Raw genomic sequence first — 25,135 nt, 5'->3', positions numbered from 1 at the left:
ATACAAAATTAAAGATTTCATCAAAATTTGTACTCCTAAATCAAACTTGGATACTTGATGAAAATTGAGTATGCAATGAAAAAAAATAGATATACATATTTAACTCGCACATGCTAAGGGATTATATATATATATATATATATATATATATATATATATATGAATTTAAATATAATAAGTAATATTTAAATTATATTTAATTCCTTATAAACTAATAAAAATAAAAATTAAAGATTTTGTCAAAATATATATTCATAAATTAAGCTTGAATGTTTTGTTGATAACTGAATATGTAATGTAAAAATACATATTCATATCCAACTTATACATGTAAAGAAATTTTGGATAAATTCAGATTTCATAATAGACCATTTGTTTATACCTATTTATATGTGTAGCACTTCTAAACTCAGTATGGTCTAATGGGTTATTTCTTATATATTTAGTGAAAATAATAACAGTGAAAATAATTAAATCTCAGATATTATTATTATAATTATATATATATAAATTTTAAATTATTAATGCATTTGACAATTAATTATGAATCATCAATATAGGTACGTGTTTGTACAAACATAAATAACATATTTAAATTAATTAACGTGTCTTCAATAATACTACTATTTTTCTTAGAGAATTTATAATTATTACCTATCCTTGGGAGCCTTCACGTAAATCTCATTTCCTCCAATGCTACTATCTTTAAGATTCATTCTTAAATAATGATCAAATGTTATTTTAAAATCATAAATCTATTATTAACGTATAATAATATAACAAACTAAAATGCTTTTAAACTTTCCTAATAATTCCCTATGTGTCCTGAACGGTTATATTTTTGGGGAAGTCTATATATACCCCTTCATTTGCAAAAATTAGTATGAGATTAAAAAAGTAATTAGCAAATATCCTCTGAATCTCAAAAAGCCTATTTTTCATATTCAAGCTATATACTCTCATTTTTACTCATCCATATTACAAATACCACTTAGTAAGAGTGCTCTTGTGTCCATCTCACCAAGCTTAAACTCTCACTTGTTTGTTTTGATTGAGATTAATTTTTCTTTGAGAGTACGCTTCTAGTTTTTCTAAGGGACTTCGTAAATAAACCTTCCATAAAAAAACTTATTAGGACTTTTGAGTTTTGCATTTTCGTTGCAATACTCAAGAGTTCATATTGTATTTTGGTTGTGAAATAATATTTTACAAATCGATTTCAAATATCTCTTGTGATTTATCTTGAGAAAAATATTTTGAGATATTTGTTAGCGCGCTGAAGATCTTTGTTGTCATACCTTTTGATTGAGATTATCATTTTATTACAAAGATCAAATAAATTTTTTACAAACCATTTTTGAATATCTCTTATGGTTTATATTGAGAAAAATTATTTGTTGAGATATTTGAAGTGTACTTGTGATCTTTGTTTGTACATTGTGGTTGAAATCATTATTTGATACAAAGATCATATCATTTACACTTTTACACACTGATTGCAATATTTGCATAAATATTTGAGAGTTGACACTTAGACTACACTGAGCTTATCAAATCCTATCTTTTGGTAGTACATTGATTATACTGTGCATATTGTAGTACATATCTACTTAATTGAGAAACATATTTGTTGTATACAAATTTTATTGTGAAATTTGTTGTATTCCAGGCGTGGCCTGAGGTTGCGGTAATCCAGCCCAGAAAAATTGTATAGGTTGAGGTCAGCCCAGTGTTAATTGACTTAGTTGTAAGGTTGAGGTCAGCCCTATGCTAATTGACCTGGTTGTTTAAGTGCCGCTCCACCCGTTAAGTGAGCCTATAGTGGTAATCCTTGTGCTTGTTAGCCAAGGCGGGGACGTAGGCACTTTGGCCGAATCTTGATAACATATCGCGTGTATCGTTTACTTTTTCCGCACTTTACTTTATTGCACGTGTATGTTTATTTATTGATTGCATAGACTGACCCTAGGTTGTGTAATACTATTGTTAAACCAATTGACCTAGGGGATAATTTTTTAAATATCCAATTCACCCCCCTCTTGGGATTGCACCAAAGCTAACACGATTTTCTGTGCTTTTCTTGGAATGACGATTTTAGGAAAACCATGGTAAATCCACCGATGATTTCATTTTTGAGTTAAGGGACTAGAGCTTGGAAATTTAGGTTGTGATGTTAAGACGGTCGAGTATGTGTGTGATATCAGTGTTATGGTTTGAGACCGATACCTTGATGGATTTGTGGCAGAACTAGGGGAAATAAATCTTTAAACTGATAATTCATACGTATTAGTAGCTTTTTCATTTCATACTTGTTTCAATTATGATCAATGAGGAGTTCTAAGTCTATTTTTATCCTCTCTTCAGGATGGGTCCTAGAGGAAAAGATATCATGACTGGAGAGGATAATCATGCGGATTCCTCCAGTGAGGATGATGTTGATGCTTCGGCAATGCTGCGTAGTATAGCACGATAGGCTAGAAAAGAAACCCGGAGGGACTCTAGGAAGTAGGATTAGTCACTAGCTGATAGGGGTTGCACTTTCCAGCAATTTACCCAGAAGAATCCGCCGGCATTTTTAGGAGGAGCAAACCCGATTGTAGCTGAAGATTGGGTTTTGGATATGGAGGAGCTACTAGGGGTGCTGGAGTGCACAGAGGAGCAGAAGGTGTGATTTTCAACCTTTAAATTGGTAGGGGAAGGGAAGAGGTGGTGGAGATCGGTGAAGATGGTTGAGGAACAGCGTCTAGGGCATACATCTTTCATTTGGAGCCGTTTCAAGGAGGTCTTCTTCGACGAATACTTCCTTACTGCCACCCGAGAGGCGAAGGCTTAAGAGTTCCTGCATCTAACCCAGGAACCCATGACTGTACAACAGTATGCGTCCAGGTTCATGGAGCTATCCCGTTTTGCTCCGCATATGGTCCTAGATGAGCCGAGGAAAGTTCGGATGTTCGAAAGAGGTCTGAGGTAGGGAAAACGCGCACAGGTGGTGGTGGTGTTGACTCAGAGTTTCTTTAAACTGGTGGACAGAGCCATGGCAGTTGATGCCAGTATTTAGGAGGATGAGAGAGCCTCAAACCATAAGAAGAGGCCATTGCCTCAGGGGTTTTAAATCAGCACTAGTCAGGGCTTATGGAGGCGGCTTAGTAATTTCTCGAGCCAGTGACAGGATGCGGGATCTCAAGCCCGTCAGGGGTGTTCGCAACGTCCTATTTGTTCTAGATGTCATTAGAGACATTGGGGTGAGTGCAGGGGAGGATCACCTATCTGCTATCGGTGTAGTGGGGCTAGACATATGGTGCGGGACTGCCGCACAACATTGAACTATCGACCTCCACAACATCAGTATTGAGGAGGTAATCAGGCACTCCGAGGGGTCACCAAAGGTGCAATGCCCCAGAAAATTATTTGCATGGAAGTGTAAAAAAATAATAATAAAAATAAAAATAAATAAAAGTAAATAAATAAATTAATTAATTATTTAAAATTAAAAATTAAATTAAATTAAATTAAAGTAAAGTAAATTAAATTAAGTTAAAAAACGAATTAATTAATTAGTTAATTAGTTAATTGATTAATTAAATAAATAAAAGTATCGTGATATATATATATATATATATAATATAATATAATAGTATTTTAATGTTAAAAGTATATATAATAATATATACTCGAAAGCTTCCAAAAGAAGCTTTCACAAATCCAAATTGAATTGGATTTCACTCTTCGGTACTTTTCACTCTCGCCAATTCTCTCTCCAGCTCTCACATCTCCCTCCGTTTCCCCTTCCCTCTTTCCTCAACTTTTTCTCCAATATTCGGCCAATCGGAAAACGGAAGATATCGTTAGGTTCCTATCTACACCACCAACATTTCTACCAAAGCAGATTTGTCGTGGGAACAATATAGGCACCACTCCTGGGGAAATGTATACTCCCTCTCTTTCCTTAATTTCTCCTTAGATCTTCAGCTAAATCTACGATTGGGCACCATCACAGGGTTCTAGTCTCAATTATCAACATTTTGGGTAGAGCAAATTTTCAATTTAGGGGTCCTAGGCACCACTCCAAAGTGAGAGTGAGATTTAGGGAATTAAGGAAATTGATTATTTTTGGGAATTTAATTGTTTATTGGGAGTTTATGGACTTAGGAAATTTTAAAATAGTATTTTATTTGAGGTTAAATTGATTGAACTAGGGTTATTGAATTCAGGGTTCAGGTGAGTGTCGCGAGTATAATTTCGAGAACCTTGCAGGCGTAGTTCAGGAAACCAAGTAAGGGAATAGATTAAGTCAGTTATTTTTAGAAATTTATTTATTGAATATACAATATTTAATTTTGAAAATTTATTTATGAATTAATTAGTTTGGGAAAATACTAGTGTTGAACTGAGTAAAACATGATTTCATATTTAATATTATTTCGTCAGCAAAATATGTTATTATCATGACAGATAATACGATATAGTAATACTCACTTGTGTGGCGTGAGTATAAATGATTTTATTGCAAATTTGTAATATGTCAAAATGTTTTATATTTTTACGGAATAAGCATAATGTGACAATAGTTTTAAAGTTAATGATCAATATAGAAATTAAGATATTTTCTAGCATATTATGATATGATAACCGGCGTAGATGCCGAGATATGACAGTCGGCATAGATGTCGAGATCAGTTTTATTATGATGATATGATTCATAAATTATGAAATAATGGTTTTATTCAGAGTTACGTAAAAGTTAGATTTTATTTCAGAAATATGAAAATGTTATTTATGAACAGATATATATATATATATATATATATAATGTGAAATGTATTATATAGTATCAGAACCCGGATGGTTACTTACGTTAAGAGTACAGTACCGTAGCTAGCTAGTCAGGTCGGTGTAGTAGGTATACCCACTAAGTGCTGACCTCAGTGGTTTTGACGGTGTAGTAGGTTGGGCGGACCATATTGGGTATAACCAACAGTGCAACCACACTAGTAAGGAAGTGTGGGTCGGTGGCCGATTAGCCCAGAAGTGAGTCGGTGTAGTAAGATACCCACTGTGTTACTGACTCGCTAGAAGTTCGGGCGGTATAGTAGGATGGGCAGACCAAGTTGGGTGGGCAATCGTGCATAGTATGTTATGTTTGACTTAACCTAGTAGGCCATCCAGGTTAGGTCCAGCCTTCGGGCCGCACAACCCAGATCAAGAGGGTGGAGTCATGATACACGAACATCCAGGATATGATTTTGGTATTATATAGATTTAGCAGATGATTTCAATATTATGTAAATTCTGTAACGCCTCGAACCCTTAAACCCGGGTCCGGCGCATTATACCTGATAAAATCCCTGATATTCCATAATTAAACCATACATACGCAGCGAAAAATACAAATGTGAACCTCAATCATACAAATAATACCAAAGTTTCCTAGTTTTATCCATAGACCATAATATCCTTCAACACCTGCATTTCCATAATTACATATATCTCCAAAACATTTCAGTATGTTCACAAACTTTCTTTTCTCTACGGACTTAAAATATAAGGACGTAAAATATAAATATTTGCATCCCAAAATTAACATAGAAATATTCCCTTTTCTTTTTTTCTATTTCCTAATAATGCTATAAAAACCTCGAGCTCTCAAAGCTCGACCTTGAGGATGTCCTGAAAAAGAAATACATTTATATTCAGGTGAGACACATCTCAGTAAGGGAAGAAACAATATATTAAAACAGTGTATGACCAACATGAGTTTATATATGACATATTATTTAACATTTGAAAATCGTTAACATAATTTCTGAAATCATTCCCTGAACCTAATCAAACACATGCAAATGTTTAACCCACGAGATTACCCGAGGATAGGGGTGATTACCCGCCCATACAAGTAGCACCCCTCTGCTTTGATATTTAGGCAACACAAAAGCCACAACTGAGGCATACTAGGGCACTCACCTTACTCAGTAAGCCCTCAAGTAATAAATTGATCTCATACTCACACAGTCATACAAAAGTTTACCGATGAAGGCTCCTAAGAATAGGGAAATCTACCCACCCATACAAGTACTTTCCCTCTGCCTTAACACGTTATGCAGCCTACTGCTACACCTGATACAACCAGGGTACTCACCTTTCTCAGCAAGCCCTCGGGCGAAGAGTTTGCCTCGCCCAAACATAACATGTTCTACTAGCATAAGCACTGCTAATACCATAATACATTACTCTTTCTGTCATTATTCAATCATACACATCTGTTCATATTCATAGCTTAACATTGCATTGCATTTCGCTTTAAGTGACTCATTCCCATTTTACATTGTTCTCATTTCACATTTCATTTCATTTCCATTTTCATTTCATTTCATTTCATACCCAGCATCTTTCAGCTATTTTACTCAATATTTTTCAGCTGTCATACATTTACCCAACATCTTTCAGCTGTTTTACCCAACATTTTTCAGCTGTTACACATTTACTTAGCATCTTTCAGCTATTTTACCCAACATTTTTCAGCTGTTTACATAGTTGCATTAGCACACACAAGCAGCATAGTCCATATCATGTTTTATTCACAATGCATTACTTACTTAACCTGCATCTCATACATTTAACATATATTTGCACAAAATCTCATGTTATACTGTTTAACAATAAAATTCAAACACTGCCTGTAAAATAAGCCAACCAACATTTAATGTTTATATATGGAAAATACCTTTCATTTCTTACATAATTATCCTGAAAATATTTTTTCACTTTCATCAGTTTATTTTCGCATATACATATCTAATAAATAGCCCTAAACTCGAAAAAAAAAATACAATTTAAATAGTTGGCATTTTACCCATATCGAAACGTATACATGTACATATAACATAATTTATTTTTCCATTAAATTCATAAAAAATCTGATTTAATATATATTTTTTCCCTTACCTGATTTCTTGCACTACGCCAACAGGGACCCCAAAAAGATGCCTGCGGCGCTCACCCGGACCCTGAAATTAAATTCCTAGTTCCAATAAATTATTTTTGAATAAAATACTATTTAAATATTTCCTAAGGCCATAATTCCTAAATAAACAGTAATACCCGCAAATATACCCAACTTGCAAAATTTCCCAAATCTCACTCTCGCTTTGGAGTAGGGCCTAGAAAACCCCAATTGGAAGTTTACCTACGCTAAAATGACGACAACCGTGATTAGGACCACGTGGTGGTACCCGATCGTCGATTTAACCGCATATTAATAGCAAAATTAGGAAAATGAGAAAAAATTACCTTTCTCCAGGAGCAGTGTCTAAGTCGTTTCCATGAAAAATCTGCTCCAGTAGAAATGTCGACAGCGGAACCAGGAATCCAACGGCACCTTCCATTTCCCAATCCGCCGCAAATCGTTGAGAAATTGAGAGAAGGAGAGAGACGGAGATGGAGGTGGCTGCGGCGCAGGTAAAATATTCAGGGGGGGGCTTTGGGCGCCTCTGTGAAATTAAAAAAAATTTGACTTCTTCTTTCTTCTTTTACTCTATATATATATATTTCTCTTATTTCAATTAGTTTTTTTTTTAAAATCCAATGTAAAAATAATTAATTTAATAACTAATTATTTTATTATTTAATTTATCTTAATTTAATTTAATTTCTTTAATTTTATTTTTTTTTCTTTTTCCCACGTCATTCCTTTTATTTATTTATTTGTTATTTTATCTTTTTTTTTTAAATTATTTCAATCATTTTAATTTTTTGGGTCTTTACAAATTTATTATGACTATGTTATAAGTACAAATTTCCATGTATTATCAGTTACAACTTAAGTTATACTACAATTAAATAATTTGCAATATATGTTTATAATATGACAAACTCATGTTGTCACACACTGATATTAGTTTATTTCCCTTACTGAGAGACATCTCACCCTAGAATTACAAATATTTCAAGAACCCCCGACAGACGAGTGGAGCGAGCTCCGTGACTAAGGAGTTCGTTTTACCCAGTAGCAAGGTAAATAGATGAGTTAGGGACATGACGGATTTTTGGGGTTTATATGTTTATATGTAGAGATAGTGAAACTATGGTCATTGTATATATGTTAAGTATGTTGTAGTTCCGCTGCTTAGGTGATATGTACGTATAAACAGGTAAATCCTTAGTACCTATGGGTTTGGGTTGACTTTGACTATAGATTATGGTATCAGAGTTTTATCAGAGTAATAATATTTTATGATAAAGAAAAAATGGTTCAAAAATCAAGGCGTTACAAGAGGGGTACTGCCTAGGCGTGGTTGTACTCGCTTACGCTGGGAGATGCAAAGAACACTGGTGACATGGTGACAAGTACTATTTCCTTTTTGTCAAGTTGTGCTGTTGTATTATTTGATTCAGGTGCGACACACTCCTTTGTGTCTTGAGGTTTGGTTAAATTATGCGGGGCAAAGACTCAATTGTTAGATGCCAAGTTGGGAGTCGTCACGCCAACGGGGTCAGTTGTGGTATGTACTAAAGTGATCAGAGGCTACCCAATAGAGATTCAGGGGAGGACGTTGCCTGCTAGCCTAATTTTTTTTCTACATGCATGTGTTTGACGTCATTTCGGGAATGGATTGGCTAGCATCTAGCTATGCGACCATTGATTGCCAAAGAAAGGAGGTAGTGTTCAGACCTCCAGGGGAGCAAGAGTTCAAATTCATTGGATCGTGTGCGCGTTTTGCACTATAGATCCTTTCAGCGATTTAGGTAAGAGGTTGCTTCGAGATGGCTGCCAGGGGTACCTTGCATATGTGAAAGAAGCATCAAAGGAGGAATTGAAGCTGGAGGATATCCTTGTGATAAGGGAGTTCTCGGACGTCTTTCTAAAGGACTTACCGAGATTGCCTCCTAATCGCGAGGTATAATTTTCCATTGAGTTAGCTCTAGGGACAACACCCACTTCCAAAGCTTCGTACAAAATTGCTCCGGCTAAACTAAAGGAATTAAAAGAGTAGCTACAGGAAATTTTGGATGAGGGTTTCATCAGACTGAGCGTATCACCCTGGGGAGTGTCAAGGTTGTTCGTAAAGAAGAAGGATGGGTCGATGAGGACGTGCATCAACTACCGAAAGATTAATAAGGTGACAGTGAATAATAAATTTCCATTACCCCATATAGATGATCTGTTTGATCAACTAAATGGCACACATGTTTTCTCCAAGATTGATCTGCGATCCGGGTATCATCAGTTGAGGGAGAAATCAGGGGATGTACCAAAGACTACTTTTCGAACCCGGTATGGCCATTACGAGTTCTTAGTGATGCCGTTTGGATTGATGAATGCATCTGCGACATTCATGGACCTGATGAATAGGGTTTTCCATGAGTACTTAGATCGATTCGTGGTGGTATTCATCAACGACATCTTGGTCTATTCGAGGAGTCTAACAGAGAATGAAGCTCATTTGAGATTGGTTCTTCAGGTACTTAGAGATTTTGGATTTCAGAGAATTTTCACTAATCAAGTTTGCTAATTAGTTGCTAATCTTTTCAAATAAAGGGATATATATAGACTATCCCATGATTAAAACCGTCGAGGACACATAAGGGATTATTAGTATTATTTTAAACCATTTTAACTCAATTAACCCTGTTTAAAAAATTTAACCGCTGTAAAAATAATATGGCAACCCAAGAGCACCGGTTGACCGGACGTAAGATTCGGTTGACCCAGTGACGAAGTTCGGTCAATCGGGTAAAATTTGAACTGGAAGTTCGGTCGATCAGACAAAGGGTTCCCAAATACGATTTTTCGTTTTCGCGCGATTCGGTTGACCGTGTGGATTTGAACTAAGTGGTTCGGTCGATCGGGCAGTTGGCCAAACACACGTGGGAACTCGGTCGACTAGGTGGTTAGCTTAAGCTTTAAGTGCGGTCGACCATATAGTCAAACTATTGACCAGGAGAGAGTTCGGTCGATCGGGTAACTTGAGCTGGGTAGGGTTCGGGCGACCGTGCAGTGGTCAAACTGTTGACCCGGTGACCGGTTCGATCAACCGATAGATTTTCATTGTGAAGGTATGATCGATCGAGCATGCATTTTTAGTGCATTTCAGTTCTATTTCCTTATGCAATCTCCTTATCCTTATAAACACATTATATTTTTGCATGTATAAGTGTCCTAGGGTCATTCTAGGTCTTTTTCGTTTGAGCTTACCTATCAAATCATGCATGTGATGCATTTAAATACAACACAAATTAAGTCTTCAGGGCCTTTAACTTCTACTTCTTGTGCCATCATTTTGATTTGCCAATTGTATACCTGCACATATCCTCAGACAGTCATCAAATACAACAAGTATTTTCATTATCAAAATTGGGTGTGACCTATAAGGTCAACATTCAGGGGCTCAGACCTACCCTGTATGTCAGATATGTGGAATGAGGCATTTGGGGGAGTGTTAAGTAGGGAGACGTGTATGTTATCGTTGTGGAGGATTGGGGCATCTAGCACGAGATTGTCCCACACCTATTAGTACTTCTCCTGCTCTTAGAAAGTTTGAGGGAGGTTACCAGGCGCCTCGTGGAAGTCAGCAGAGGAATGCAGCTCCAGTGAGGGTTTATGCTTTAACACCAAGAGACGCTAAGACTACCGCAGACGTTGTGACAGGTACGTTTACTTTTTTTTCATGCCATGCTATTATTTTATTTGATTCGGGTGCTACTAATTCTTTTGTGTCTGCAAATTTCATTAAATTGTCTGGAGGCGAGACCCAGTTATTAGATGTCAAAATGTCAGTAGCTTCGCTGATTGGTTCAGTGGTAAAGTGTCGTAGGGTGCTCAGTGGTTATCCCGTAGAAATTTAGGAAAGAGTACTACCTACTGATTTAATTGTACTGGACTTGCATGGGTTTGATGTAATGTTGGGTATGGATTGGCTGACAACTAACTATGCTAATATTAACTGTCATTTGAAAGAGGTGATCTTCAATCCACAAGGCAAGCAAGAATTCAAGTTTGTGGGGTCACAGGTATGTTCCCTGCCTCAGTTAGTGTCAGCTATGTAGGCAAAAAGGCTACTCCTGGATGGTTGTTAGGGGTTTATGGCTTTTGTAAAGGAGGTGTCAGGAAATGAGTTGAAGCTTAGCAATACACCAGTGGTTAAGGAGTTTCTAGATGTTTTTCCAAAATAATTTCCAGGATTGCCTCCTGACTGCGAGGTAGATTTCCTTTATTTAAATGTGTCTTACCCTAGTTATATAAATATTTCAGGAAATCCAGGTAGAGGAGCAGATAGAGCTCCGTGACAGTAGGTTCTGACTAAGTTACCCTATCAGACAGGTGAGTTGTAGATGTAACGCCCCGAACCCTTAACCCGGGTCTGACGCGTTATACCTAATAAAATCCCTGATAATCCATAATCAACATATACGCAGCGGAAAACATAAATATAATCTCCATACATATAATACCATAATACCAGAGTTTACTAATTCCTATCTATAATCCATAGTAATCATCCATCACCTGCATTTCCATAAATCTACATAACTCCCAAAACATTTCAATATTTCACAACCATTCCTTACTCAACAGCCTTAAAACATAAAGACATAAAACATAAATATTTACATTCCCCAAAGTATTATCAGTATATACCATTTCTTTTAATACTTCTCAAAAAGTCTAAAAACCCTCGAGTTCTTTTAGCCCGACCTCGAGGATGTCCTGAAAAAGAAATAATCCATATTCGGGCGAGACACATCTCAGTAAGGGAAGAAACAATATATTAAAACAGTGTGTGGCTAACATGAGGTTCATAAATATCATTTTAATAGCATTTGCAAAATGTTATCATAAACAATGAAATCATTCTCTGAGTCTAATCAAACACATGCAAAAGTTTTAACCCATGAGATTACCCAATGATAGAGGTGATTACCCGCCCATACAAGTAGCACCCCTCTACTCTGATACATTAGGCAACACATAGGTCACAGCTAAAACATACTAGGGCACTCACCTTACTCAGTAAGCCCTCAAGTGATAAATTGCTCTCGTACTCACACAATTCAAACAACGGTTTACCGGCAAAGGCTCCCAAGAATAGGGAAATCTACCCGCCCATATAAGTTGTTTCTCTCTGCTCTAACACGTTATACAGCCTACTGCTACACCTGATACAACTACTCGTCTTTCTTAGTAAGCCCTCAGGCGAAGAGTATGCCTCGCCCAAAGGTAACAGGTTCTTCTAGCATATATACTGCTAATACCATAATACATTATTTTGTTTGTCATTATTCTACATCTCTCAACTGTTTATGTTTTCATCTTTTACTTTTCATTTCATTTCACTTTACATGGTTCTTTCCCATTTTACATTGTTCACATTTCACATTTCATTTCCATTTAATTCATTTCCATTTCCATTTCATTTCATTTCATACCTAGCATCTTTCAGTTTGTTTACCCAACATATTTCAGTTGTCATACATTTACCCAACATCTTTCAACTGTTTTACCCAGCATCTTTCAGTTGTTTTATCCAATATTTTTTAGCTGTCATACATTTACCCAACATCTTTTAGCTGTTTTACCCAGCATATTTTAGCTATTTTACCTAACATCTTTCAACTGTTTTACCCAACATCTTTCAACTGTTTACATTATTGCATTAACACACACAAGTAGCATAGTTCATATCATATTTCATTCTCAATGCATTACTTACTTAACCTGCATTTCATACATTTTATATATATTTGCACAGAACTTACATTTACTCATGCCATACAATTTAACAATAAAATTCATACACTGCCTGTAAAATAAGCAAATCAACATTTAACATTTATATACTGAAAATACCTTTCATTTCTTACATAATTATCTTGAAAATATTTTCCACTTTCATTAGTTCATTTTCGCATATACGTACCTAATAAACAGCCCTAAACTCGGAAAACATAATTTAAATGGTTGGCATTTTAAACTCATATCTAAACATATACACGTATATATAACACAATTTATTTTCTATTAAATTCATAAAAATTCTGGTTTAATATATATTTTTTCCCTTACCTGGTTTCTTAAACTACGCTAACTGGGACCCCGAAAATACCTGTAACGCTCACCCGGACCCTGAATCAAAAATTCTAATTCCATTAAATTAATTCTAAATAAAACACTATTTTAATATTTCCTAGACTCTTAAATACCAAATAAACAGTTATACCCTCAAATATAACCAATTTGCCAAATTTCTCAAATCCCACTCTCGCTTTGGAGTGGGGCCTAAAAAACCCCAATTGAAAAATTACCTACGCCAAACTAAGGACGACAACGACTAGGACCCCGTGGTGGTACCTGATTGTTGATTTAACAGCATATTTAACAAGAAATTGAGAAATTAGGGAAAATATACCTTTTCTCGAGGAATGGTGCCTACGCCGCTCTCACGACAAATTTGCTTCAGTAGAAATGTCGATGGTAAAGTTAGGAACCCAACGATACCTTCCGTTTTCTGATTAATATTCATTAAGCTGACGAAATTGAGGAGAGAGAGAGAGGCGGAGATGGAGACGGCAGAGAGACAGAGAGAGAATAGAGAGAGCTGGCGCAGGAAGCTTCTTAATCCGCAAGAAGCCTCTACTTCTTTATCTTTTGTTTCTTTTTTTTTTCTTTTACTTACTTTATATATATTATAACAATATCATATTATATTATATTCATATATATATATATATATATATAAAACCACCACTTTACTTAATTTAATTTAATAATTTTTAAATAATTAATTACTAATAAATAATTTTAATTTAATTTATTTTTTTCTATTTCCTTTATTTATTTATTTAATACATTAATTTAATAATGTTTAACTAATTAATTGATTAATAATTTAAATTTATTAATTGATTTTTAATTTTTTTTTTCCTAGGTTATTATAGTTGAGCCAGGGTTGGATTTAGTTTTGGGAAGTAACCCTAGGCTACTTTTGATCTTTTGTGGATGGTTGTATATATATACAACAATTTTAGTAGGACTCTAGTATTGTGGTTGGTTGTATGGTAAGTAGTAATTTACATTTCCTGATACTTAGGTATCTGAGTTATATTTTGGGTATATCCCTGGTACCCATGGGTCTAGGTTGATTATGTTATTTAGTTGAACAAGATATCAGGATTATTATATGATTTTAAAAAATGGGTAAATTAAGCAGGTCATTACAGATAAGGTGGTGGATATTGTCTTTGAGGAGGAATTTATTTCTCTTCCTAGTATTTGAAGGAACCTGAACCTGGAAAATAAAAGAAAATATGTGTAAAAGGGATAAATAAGGAAAAATAAAGGAAAATAAAATAAAAGGAAGGAGTTAGGTGTGGCATGGTCAAAATCGTTAACGATTTCAGAAGGCAAGAGAAAAATCGTCGCCGATTTTGGGTCAATTGGGCGAGTCAACCATAAAACCGTAGACGATTTTCTGGATACAGGGAAAACCGTCAGCAGTTTTCTCCTGGGCTGCCAACCTATAAATAGAAGTGAGTTCATTTTTTCTTGGAAATTTCAAATTCTCTCTTTTTGGGCTCTGCTAGAGTTTCAGGATTTCTTCGTTAAAAGGCTCCTACGGGTTCTCTCTTACTTCTAGATCACTCTCTCTCTTACTGGCTCGTAGGATCTTGAGTTTCTACCAGTTCGAAAAGCTAGGGTTTTGATTTTTCCATTTGTTTCGGTTTCCTTTTCAGAAACAGGTAAGGGGATTAAGTTAAGTCAGTTTTTTAACGAGTTTGAACTGATTGAAATGTTTTTAGTGTAAGTATATTTATGTTTACAGCTGTTGCTTTGAAAACCAACCATTCAAAATAAACCTTTTTCAAAGCTAGGATATATGTTATGCTATCTTGAATAAAATGAATGATGGGAAGTTTGGTTTACCTTATAAACTAAATATATTGTGTTCTTGGTTGCCTATGGGCTGGGTTTAAAATAAGGATTTTGTGTTGCAGATGGATATTGATTTCAAGGTTATTGTATAACTGAATTTATGGAACTGTTTGTGAAAACATAGGGAGTTTTATACGACAGTCGCGAGGACCGGGTTTTGATATAGCGGCTATGAGCTGAGTTTTATATGACGACTGCGAGGGCTAGGATGTCATATAGCGGTTATGAAAATGTTTGTGAAATATTGGAACTGTTTGTGAAAACATAGGGAGTTTTATACGACGGTGGCGAGGGCCGGGATTTGATATAGCGGCTATGAGCTGAGTTTTATATGACGACCACGAGGGTTGGGATGTGATATAGTGGTTATGAGCCGAGTTTTATATGACGACTGCAAGGACCGGGTTTTATAATGTGACAAATTTTATATGAAATGAGTGGAAATACAATTTTATTACTTAAATTGCATGATATGCTTTAAGAACCCTAGGGACCAGTTATGTTATGAGCACGATATCGTTACTAGAGATTCAATATTTTTCCATGTGCGCCCACACTATTCTAGATGAAAATGTAGGGTGGTCTCAACTGATTAGCCTTAGTAGAGGGTGTACCTTCCTTGGAAGACCGAACTTTCAAGATGTGGTAGGGCAATCGGAATCCCGCAAGTAAGTTGCAGATGGAGGCATAGTCGGAGTTAGATGTAGACATATGATTTGACTTTGTCTAGGTTGATCACCCCAGGCTTAGTCCAGCCTTCGGGCCGCACAACCCGTGCCATGGGGGAAGTAAATGGCGTTAGTCATAGGGAGTTGTCATGCATATATGTATATTTATGTAAATGATATTAGTTATTTACTGAACTGTTTATACCATGGAATCGAAATGAATACTTCCAGTAGTATAAAGTGATTACAATGTATAAATGTTATTTTTAGTCAAATGAAGGATGGATGTTTTCTGTAAACACCTAATGCATGCTAACCACACACTGATGTTAACTTAATCTTCCTTACCGAGAAGTGTCCCACCCTAATATACAAATCATCTTTTCAAAAAATATCAGGGATCGTGCTTAGCAGGATAAGGGGGTGGAAGTTAGAATAGTCTCTTTTGCAAGTATATGTATGAACTCTGGTGTATGTGAATTATGTTGTATGTCGCTAGATTTGTATTATGGTTGTATCGACTGGGTTTGTTGTCTTTTTTTTGGTCAGATTGTAATATGGATGTTTGGAAACCTTTATGTATAAAGGAAATTTAAAACTCTGGTAATGTATGTTTGAAAAATGTTTCATTATTTCCGCTGTATTTATTTATGATGATGTGGTATCAGGTACGCAAACGTCACTACAGTAGCACCTTGGGCCCATGTGGCAAGTCAGGGCGTTACAGTATTGCTATTGAACCTGTTCAAGAAATAATACAAGACAATATTATTGTACTCCCTACACAAAATGAAGATATTGCTCTAGGAGAGCAAACTCAACAACCTCAAGAAGTGATGCCATTAGGAAGATCCACTAGAGAAAGGAGAAGTGCGATTTCAGATGATTATATTGTCTTTCTCCAAGAACATGAGTTTGACATAAGTGTGGTGGAAGATGATCCAATCAACTTCCATCAAGTCAAACAAAGTTCTAATTCACAGAAGTGGATTGATGCCATGAATGATGAGATGAATTCCATGAAAGCAAATGGCGTTTGGGATCTCGTCAAATTACTCGAAGGTGTGAAGCCCATTGGTTGCAAATGGATATTTAAGACCAAGAGGGATTCAAGGGGTAATATTGAGATATATAAAGTGTAAAGACCCGGAAATTTAAAAGGATTAAAATAATTTGAAAAAAAATATAAATAAAATAACAGATAAATAAATAAAAGGAATGATGTGGAAAAAAATTAAATTAAAAATAAAAAAATTAAATTAAATTAAGATAAATTAAATAAATAATTAATTAATTATTAAATTAAATATTTTAACATTGGATTTTAAAAAAATTAATTAGAATGATATATATATATATATATATATATATGATAAGTATAAGTTAAAATAATATATATATATATATATATTTATAAAGTAAAGTTAAAAGTTAAAAGAAGAAGAAGAAAGAAGAAAGAAGAAGAAGAAGGATGTTAGAGCCTAATTCACGCCCCCCCTTCTCTGCAAATTTCCTTCTACTTCCTGTGTGCAGCGCGCTCCGCTCTGTCTTCGTCTCTCCTTCTCTCAATTTCTTAATGAGTTTGCGATGGATCGAGAAACGGAAGGTGCCGTTGGAATCCTAGTTCCGCTGCCGACATTTCTACCGGAGCAAATTTTTCATGGGAACAGCTTAGGCACTAATCCTGGAGAAAGGTAATTTTTTCTCATTTTCTCAATTTCGCTGTTAATATGTGGTTAAATCAACGAACGGACACCACCACGGGGTCCTAGTCATCGTCGTCGTCATCATTTTGGCGTAGGTAATTTTCCAATTGGAGTTTTCTAGGCCCTACTCCAAAGTGAGAGTGAGATTTGGGAAATTTGACAATTTGGCTAAATTTACGGGTATTATTATTTATTTAGGAATTATGGTCCTAGGAAATATTTAAATAATATTTTATTCAGAAATAATTTATTGGAACTATGAATTTAATTTCAGGGTCCAGGTGAGGGCCGCAGGTATTTTTCGGAGTCCCTGTTGGCGTAGTTTAAGAAACCAGGTAGGGGGAAAAATATATATTAAACCAGAATTTTTATGAATTAATGGAAAAATAAATTGAGTTATATGTACGTGTATATGTTTCGGTATGGGTAAAATGCCAACTGTTTAAATTATATTTTTTCGAGTTTAGGGTTGTTTATTAGATATGTATATGCTAGAATGAGCTAATGAAAGTGAGAAATATTTTCAGGAAAATTATGTAAGAAATGAAAGGTATATTTTCAGAATATAAATATTAAATGTAGGTTGGCTTATTTTATAAGAAATATATGTGTATGAATTTTACTGCTAAATTGTGTGGCATGAGTAAAATAAAATTTTGTGTGGAATTATGTTATATATACGAGATGCAAGATATATAGAAAATGAAATGAGCATGAAAATGATATATGAAATATGCTGCATGTGAGTGTTAATACAATCATGGAAACAACCACGGCTGAAAAGATACCGACCACGGCTGAAAGGATGTCGAAGCTAACCAATCACGGCTGAAAAGATGTCGACCACGGCGGAAAGGATGCCGAAGCTAATCAATCAAGGCTGAAAAGATGCCGACCATGGCTGAAAGGATGTCGAAGCTAACCAACCACGGCTGAAAAGATGCTAACCACGGCTGAAAGGATGCCGAAACTAACCAACCACGACTGAAAAGATACCGAGTATTTATGAATTAAAATAAAAATAAGCATGAAATGAAAATGGAAATGAATGAAATAAAAATGGAATGTGAAATGTAAACAATGTAAAATGGAAAGAACCACGTAAAGTAAAACGCTACGAAATGTCAAGCTGAGAACATGAACAGATGAGAATTACATAATAATGATCGACAAAAATGATGTATTATGATGTTAGAAGTATGTATGGATGTAGAACATGTTATGATTGGGTGAGGTGTACCTTTCGCCTGAGGGCTTACCGAGTAAGGCGAGTGCACTAGTAGCTATAGATGTGGTAGTAGTCGCATAACGTACTAGGGCAGAAGGACCCCACTTGTATGGGGGGGTAGATTTCTCTATCCTTAGGGCCTTCCCCGATAAACTTTTGTATGAACTATGTGAGTACGAGATCAATTTAACACTTGAGGGCTTACTAAGTAAGGTGAGTGCCCTAGTATGCTTAAATTGTGACATTCGGGTTGCTAAATGTATCAGAGCAGAGGGGTGCTACTTGTATGGGCGGGTAATCACCCCTATCCTCAGGAAATCTCGTGGGTTAAATATTTTCATATGTTTGAATAGGATCAGAGAATGATTTCAAAGATTGTGTTAACGATTTTTAAATGTTAAATAATATGTCATATATAAACTCATGTTGGCCACACATTGTTTTAATATATTGTTTCTTCCCTTACTGAGATGTGTCTCACCCGAATATGAATTCACTTTTTTCAGGATTTCCTCGAGATCGAGCTTTTAGAGCTCGAGGTTTTTATAGCATTATTGGGGAATAGAAAAAGAAAATGGTATATTTCTATGTTAATTTTGGGATGCAAATATTTATGTTTTACATTCTTATATTTTAAGTCTGTGGAGGAAAGAAAGTTTTTGAACATACTGAAATGTTTTGGAGATATATGGAATTATGGAAATGCAGGTGATGGATGATTTAATATGGATTATAGATAGAAATTAGTGAACTCTGGTATTATGTTATATAGAGATTTTATTCATGTTTTCCACTGCATATGTTATGGATCATGATTATTAGGATATTATCAAGTATAACGCACCAGACCCGGGTTTAAGGGTTCGGGGCGTGACATAAAGCACGTCTAGTTGCTAAGGGATTCACTCAGAAGGAAGGCATTGATTATAAAGAGAATTTCTCTCTGATTTCATCAAAAGACTCTTTTAGGATTATAATGGTATTGGTAGCTCATTTGGACTTAGAGCTTCATCAAATGGATGTAAAGATAGCGTTTCCTAATGGTGACATTGATGAAACGATTTATATGGTGCAACCTAAAAATGTTATTTCTGGAAATCCAGAAAATGTAGTCTGCAAATTAAAGAAATCCATCTATGGGCTCAAGCAAGCTTCCCATATATGGTATAACAAGTTTCATCAAGTAATCATCTCATATGATTTTAAGGTAAATTTGGTTGATGATTGTGTATACCATAAGGTCAGTGGGAGTAAGGTTATATTCCTAGTTTTGTATGTCGATGGCATATTACTGGCGAGTAGTGAGGTAGGCTTATTACACGAAACCAAGAGATTTATAACCAAAAATTTTGAGATGAAAGATCTTAGGGACCCCTCTTTTGTATTAGAAATTTAGATACATTGAGATCGCTCTCGAGGTATGCTTGGGTTATCACAAAAGAGTTATATCGAAAGGGTACTTGTTAGATTTGACATGAAAGACTGTCACCCAGGAGATACACCCACAACTAAGGGAGAAAGGTTCAGCCTCAATCAATGCCCCAAGACTGAGGTTGAAAAGAAGGAAATGTAGAAGATTCCTTATGTGTCAGCTGTAGGGAGTCTTATGTATGCTCAGGTACATATGCGTACGGATTTGGTGTACATAGTTGGAATTTTAGGTAGATATTTGAGTAACCCAGGATTAGATCATTAGAAGGCAGCCAAAAGGGTTATGAAGTATCTTTAGAGAACAAAAGACTACATGCTCACCTACAGGAAATCAGATAAACTTGAGATCATTGGGTATTCGTATTCTGATTTCACTGGATGCCAAGATAGTAAGAGATCCACTTTGGGCTATATCTATCTGTTAGCTGGAGGTGCTATTTCCTGGAAGAGTGTTAAGCAGACTCTAATAGCTCCTTCAACCATGGTAGCAGAATTTATAGCATGCTACGAGGCATCTAATTGAGGAATTTGGTTGCTGAATTTTGTCACAGGGTTGCATATCTTGGACGGGGTTGAAAAACTGCTTAAGATCTATTGTGACAATAAGTCTGTGGTCTTGTATTCAAACAACAACAGAAGCTCCACCAAGTCAAAGCATATTGAAATCAAATTTCTAGTGGTTAAGGAAAGGGTTCAAAGTCGTCAAGTGTCGATAGAACATATTGAGACAAACTTCATGGTTGCAAATCCACTCACCAAGGGTTTACCACCCAAGGTGTTTCATGAGCACACTACTTGTAAAGATCCGAAAAATTAAAATGATTAAAATAATTAGGAAAAAATAATAAATAAAATTAATTAATTAAATAAAATTATTAATCAATTAGTTAATTAAACATTATTAAATTGATGAATTAAATAAATAAATAAAGAGAAATAGTATGAAGGAAAAAAAAAACTAATTGAAATAAGATATATATGTATATATACATGTAAGTTATTATATAATATATATATATATATTTATAAAAAAGGGCATAATATTATAATGTTATAATATAATACAATATATTATATACCATAAATCAATCTAGATGATCCAGATTGAATTTAGATTTTCAGAATAGAGAGGCTCACGCCCCCCCTGGAGATTCCTTTTGCGTGCCGCGGCCATCTCCATCTCCGTCTCTCTCTCCCTTTCAATTTCTCTGCAGATCGGAAAACGGAAAGTGTCATTGGATTCCTAACTTCGCCACTACTAATGGGGAAAGGTAATTTTTTCCCATTTTCCCAATTTCTCTTTAAATGTGCTGTTAAATCGACGATCGGGTACCACCACGTGGTCCTAGTCACAATTGTCGTCATTTTGATGTGGGTAAATTTTTAATTGGGGTTTTCTAGGCCCTACTCCAAAGCGAGAGTGAGATTTGAGAAATTTGGTAAATTGGTTATATTTGCAAGTATAACTATTTATTTGGAAATTATGGCCCTAGGAAATATTGAAATAGTATTTTATTTAAGAATAATTTAATGGAACTAGGGTTTTTGAATTAGGGTCCGGGTGAGCGCCGCAGACATCTTTTCGAGGTCTCTGTTGGTGTAGTGCAAGAAATCGGGTAATTGGAAATTATATATTAAATCAGATTTTATGAAATTAAAGATAATAAATTATGTTATATTATATGTATGTTTTGGTGTGAATTATAAAATGCCAACCATGTAAAAATATGTTTCCTGAGCCTAGATCGCTTATGTAGTTATGTATATGTGAAAGTAAATGAATGAAAGTGAAAAGTGATTTTTAAGGAATTATGTAAGAAAATAAATGTATTTTTAGCATCTAAATGTTAAATGTGGGTTGACCTATTTTACAAGAATGTGTGTGAATTTTTACTGTTAAATTGTGTGGCATGAGATTTTGTGCAAATATATGTTAAATGTATGAGATGCAGGTTAAGTAAGTAAGACATCATGAATAAAATGTGATATGGACAATGTTGCCTGTGTATGTAAAATGCAACCATGTAAATGTAAGACAGCGAAAAGACAGTCATGTTAGCAGATCTAGCTCATTTCTATGTGAACTAACTGATGATAGCTAAAAAAAGTTGTGTTAGCAGATTCTAACGCTTTTTCTATGTGGACTAACTGATGATGGCTAAAGACCAACTGTAGTACGAAGGAATGAAATGAAAATGTTATGCAATGAAATGACAATGGAATGACAATGCAATGAAATGAAATGTGAAATGTGAATGATACAAATGGGAAAGAGTCACTTAAAGTGAAATGTAATGCAACGTTAACCTATGAATATGAATAGATGTGTATGATTGAATAATGATAGAAAGAATGATGTATTATGATATTAGAAGTATGTATGTACGTAGAACATGTTACGATTGGGCGAGGCATACCTTTCGCCTAAGGGCTTGCTAAGTAAGGCGAGTGCACTAGTAGCTATAAATATGGTAGTAACCGCATAACGTACTAGGGTAGAGGGAACCTACTTGTATGGGCGGGTAGATTTCCGGGTAGATTTCCCTATCCTTAGGGCCTTTGCCAATAAACTATTGTTGAACTGTGTGAGTACAAGATTAATCTTATACTTGAGGACTTACTGAGTAAGGCGAGTGCTCTGGTATGTTTTAATTATGACCTTAGGGTTACCCAAGTATTAGAGCAGAGGGGTGCTACTTGTATGGGCGGGTAATTATCCCTATGCTTGGGTAATCTCGTGGGTAAATCTCTGCACCGGACCCGGGATTAAGGTTTCGGGGTGTTACACTACTCGTATAGGTGTCGTTTTGTTTGACAATGTTGTGGTTTAGTGGGAGTTTGTATTTGTTTTTATGTTCCTTCTTGTAGACACTTGGTTCAGATTATTTTCTACAGAAATAAAGTAATAAAGGAATGCATTTTTTTTATGTGTTTGTGACTATGTATGTTATCTTCTTTTTGGAAGAGTTAAGGACTAAGGAACTAAAGTTGATCTCATAATGAATAAGGTAGGACCAATTGGGATATGCATGTTAAGGTTAAGGAGCATGCATATTACCATGTTACACATCCATACTCAATCTATGCCATTGAGTGTATTACTGTGGTGACCATTGATGGGTTTAGTTACAAATATGAGTGTAACGAATGCGCTTTGATCTCATGCTAGTATATGAGATGAATAAGATTGAATTAAGAAGATGTTACAAAGATAATAACCATATTGTGCACACTTAAGGTTTGGGTAATATAATTGTTTTCGATATTTATGTGTCGTCCAAGTGGGAGATTGTTAGGAAATTTTAATTTCCCATTGTGGACTCACATATTTAAGAACAATTATTTTATTGGGCTATTTTAACATCTATTGGGTATGAGTTTTGCAATGTGTAGAAGCCTAATACTAAGTTAATTTATGACTGATGGGCTTCTAAACTTAACCTAGTATATAAAGAAAAGATAATAGGGTCATGGTCCCCAAGTCAAATCAGAAACAGTTTCCACGTTCATTCTTTCCCCATCTAAAGAAAAGAACACAAGTAAGACACTTAAAGATTTGACCGTGGAAGATCAAAACTCTCCGATAAAGGCTATTGGACAATCAAATCAGACACATCTATGAATCTAAGTATTTATTCAGCATTCAGTACGGATCCAGGTATTTATTCCGCATTCAGTTTTCTTAATTGAATAACATGATGATCTTGGGTTATTATATTTTATGGATTAAAAATATTCCCCAAAAAAAGTTCATTTTTCTTAAAAAAAATTGTGTTTTCAAGGTTTTGCATTTTCAAGGTGATTTTTTTTAAAATGATGTTTATTGGCTTAAAATGTTGATTTTTTTTCAAGGTCATATCTTTTTTTTTTCAAAATGTTGATTATTTTTTCAAAATTCAAGTTTTTTTTCTCAAACAAAACCCAAAAATATTTTTATGCCAAATTTAAAAATATTTTTGAAAACTACCAATGGCTTAATCCCTCTTCTAAGGGTATATAGGCAGTCAACCATATGTAGATCCAACTATAACATTAAAAAAATTAAAAGATCCTTTGTCGTTTGTTTCTTTGTATTTTTGTGTATGCTTTTTAAAATTTTGATGATTTGCAAGTAACAAAAGTAGTAAAGTTTCCATGAGACATTGACCTCCACAAGGGCCTCATGAATTCCTTTTTCAAAGGGTTTGGGTTAGTTAAACATTTTCTTAACAAATTAAAAAGGGTGCATGTCCTTCATGAGTTGGTCAACCGGCATAACTTGAGAGCAAGGGAGGGTCAACCAATCTCTAGGGGTTGTTGACCGACCTCTGCCTTAAAATTTTTTGTAATTTTTTTTTTCCAAATCTAACTCTAGAAAAGCATTTCTTTTTATGAAAGACACACAAATTGTAACTGTTATTAGAACAAGTGCTAGAGGGGTGGTAGCTAGTTAATTCCTTATTTAAGGAATTAATGGGTATCTTCCTTATTCATAAATGTACACCTCAAACTCTTTCAAAAAAATTTTTTGTTATTTTTTTTTACCTTTTCAAAAATAAAAATGAAATGGTCATTCCGCTTTCAAAAAAGAAAAAGTGAGGGATATAATGATTCGTTTTTTCTATACTTAACTAATTTTTCAAAATCTGAATTCGGTGTTGGTACGTATGAAAATTAATTTATTGAAATTTTAGTCTTACTTCCAAAAAATAAGGATAATTTTGTCCACAAAAATATATTATAAATAGTATAAATAAATAAATGTGTATGTATGTAATAAGGACCAATATATGAGAGATTTTAATTAATTTGAAAATTATAAAATGTAAAGCAAGTAATAATTATTATTATTATTTTTTTACAATTGCTAGTTATAAACAAACAATTAGACAATTTTGGAAGTGATATAATTTTTTATCACAAAATTAGGAGATGACAAATTCTACATTTCAATAATTACAAGTTGGGCTAAACGTCTTAGGTTATGTTTGCTTTGCGAAATTACTATTCTTATGAATAATATAGAATGCAATGAGAAATTTAGAAATAGACATTTTCAAAGGTAATAGTTATTCCTTATTATTCAATTCAATATGAAAAAATAAAATTACAAAAAATAAGTATTTGCATGGTAAATTTTGAAAATAGTTATTCCATATATTTCTTGATACAGAGTCAAAAAAGAAATTTGTATTGT

Source organism: Malania oleifera, chromosome 3, assembly GCF_029873635.1.
Source record: "Malania oleifera isolate guangnan ecotype guangnan chromosome 3, ASM2987363v1, whole genome shotgun sequence".
Taxonomy (NCBI): Eukaryota; Viridiplantae; Streptophyta; class Magnoliopsida; order Santalales; family Ximeniaceae; genus Malania; species Malania oleifera.
This window is presented reverse-complemented; position numbering follows the sequence as displayed.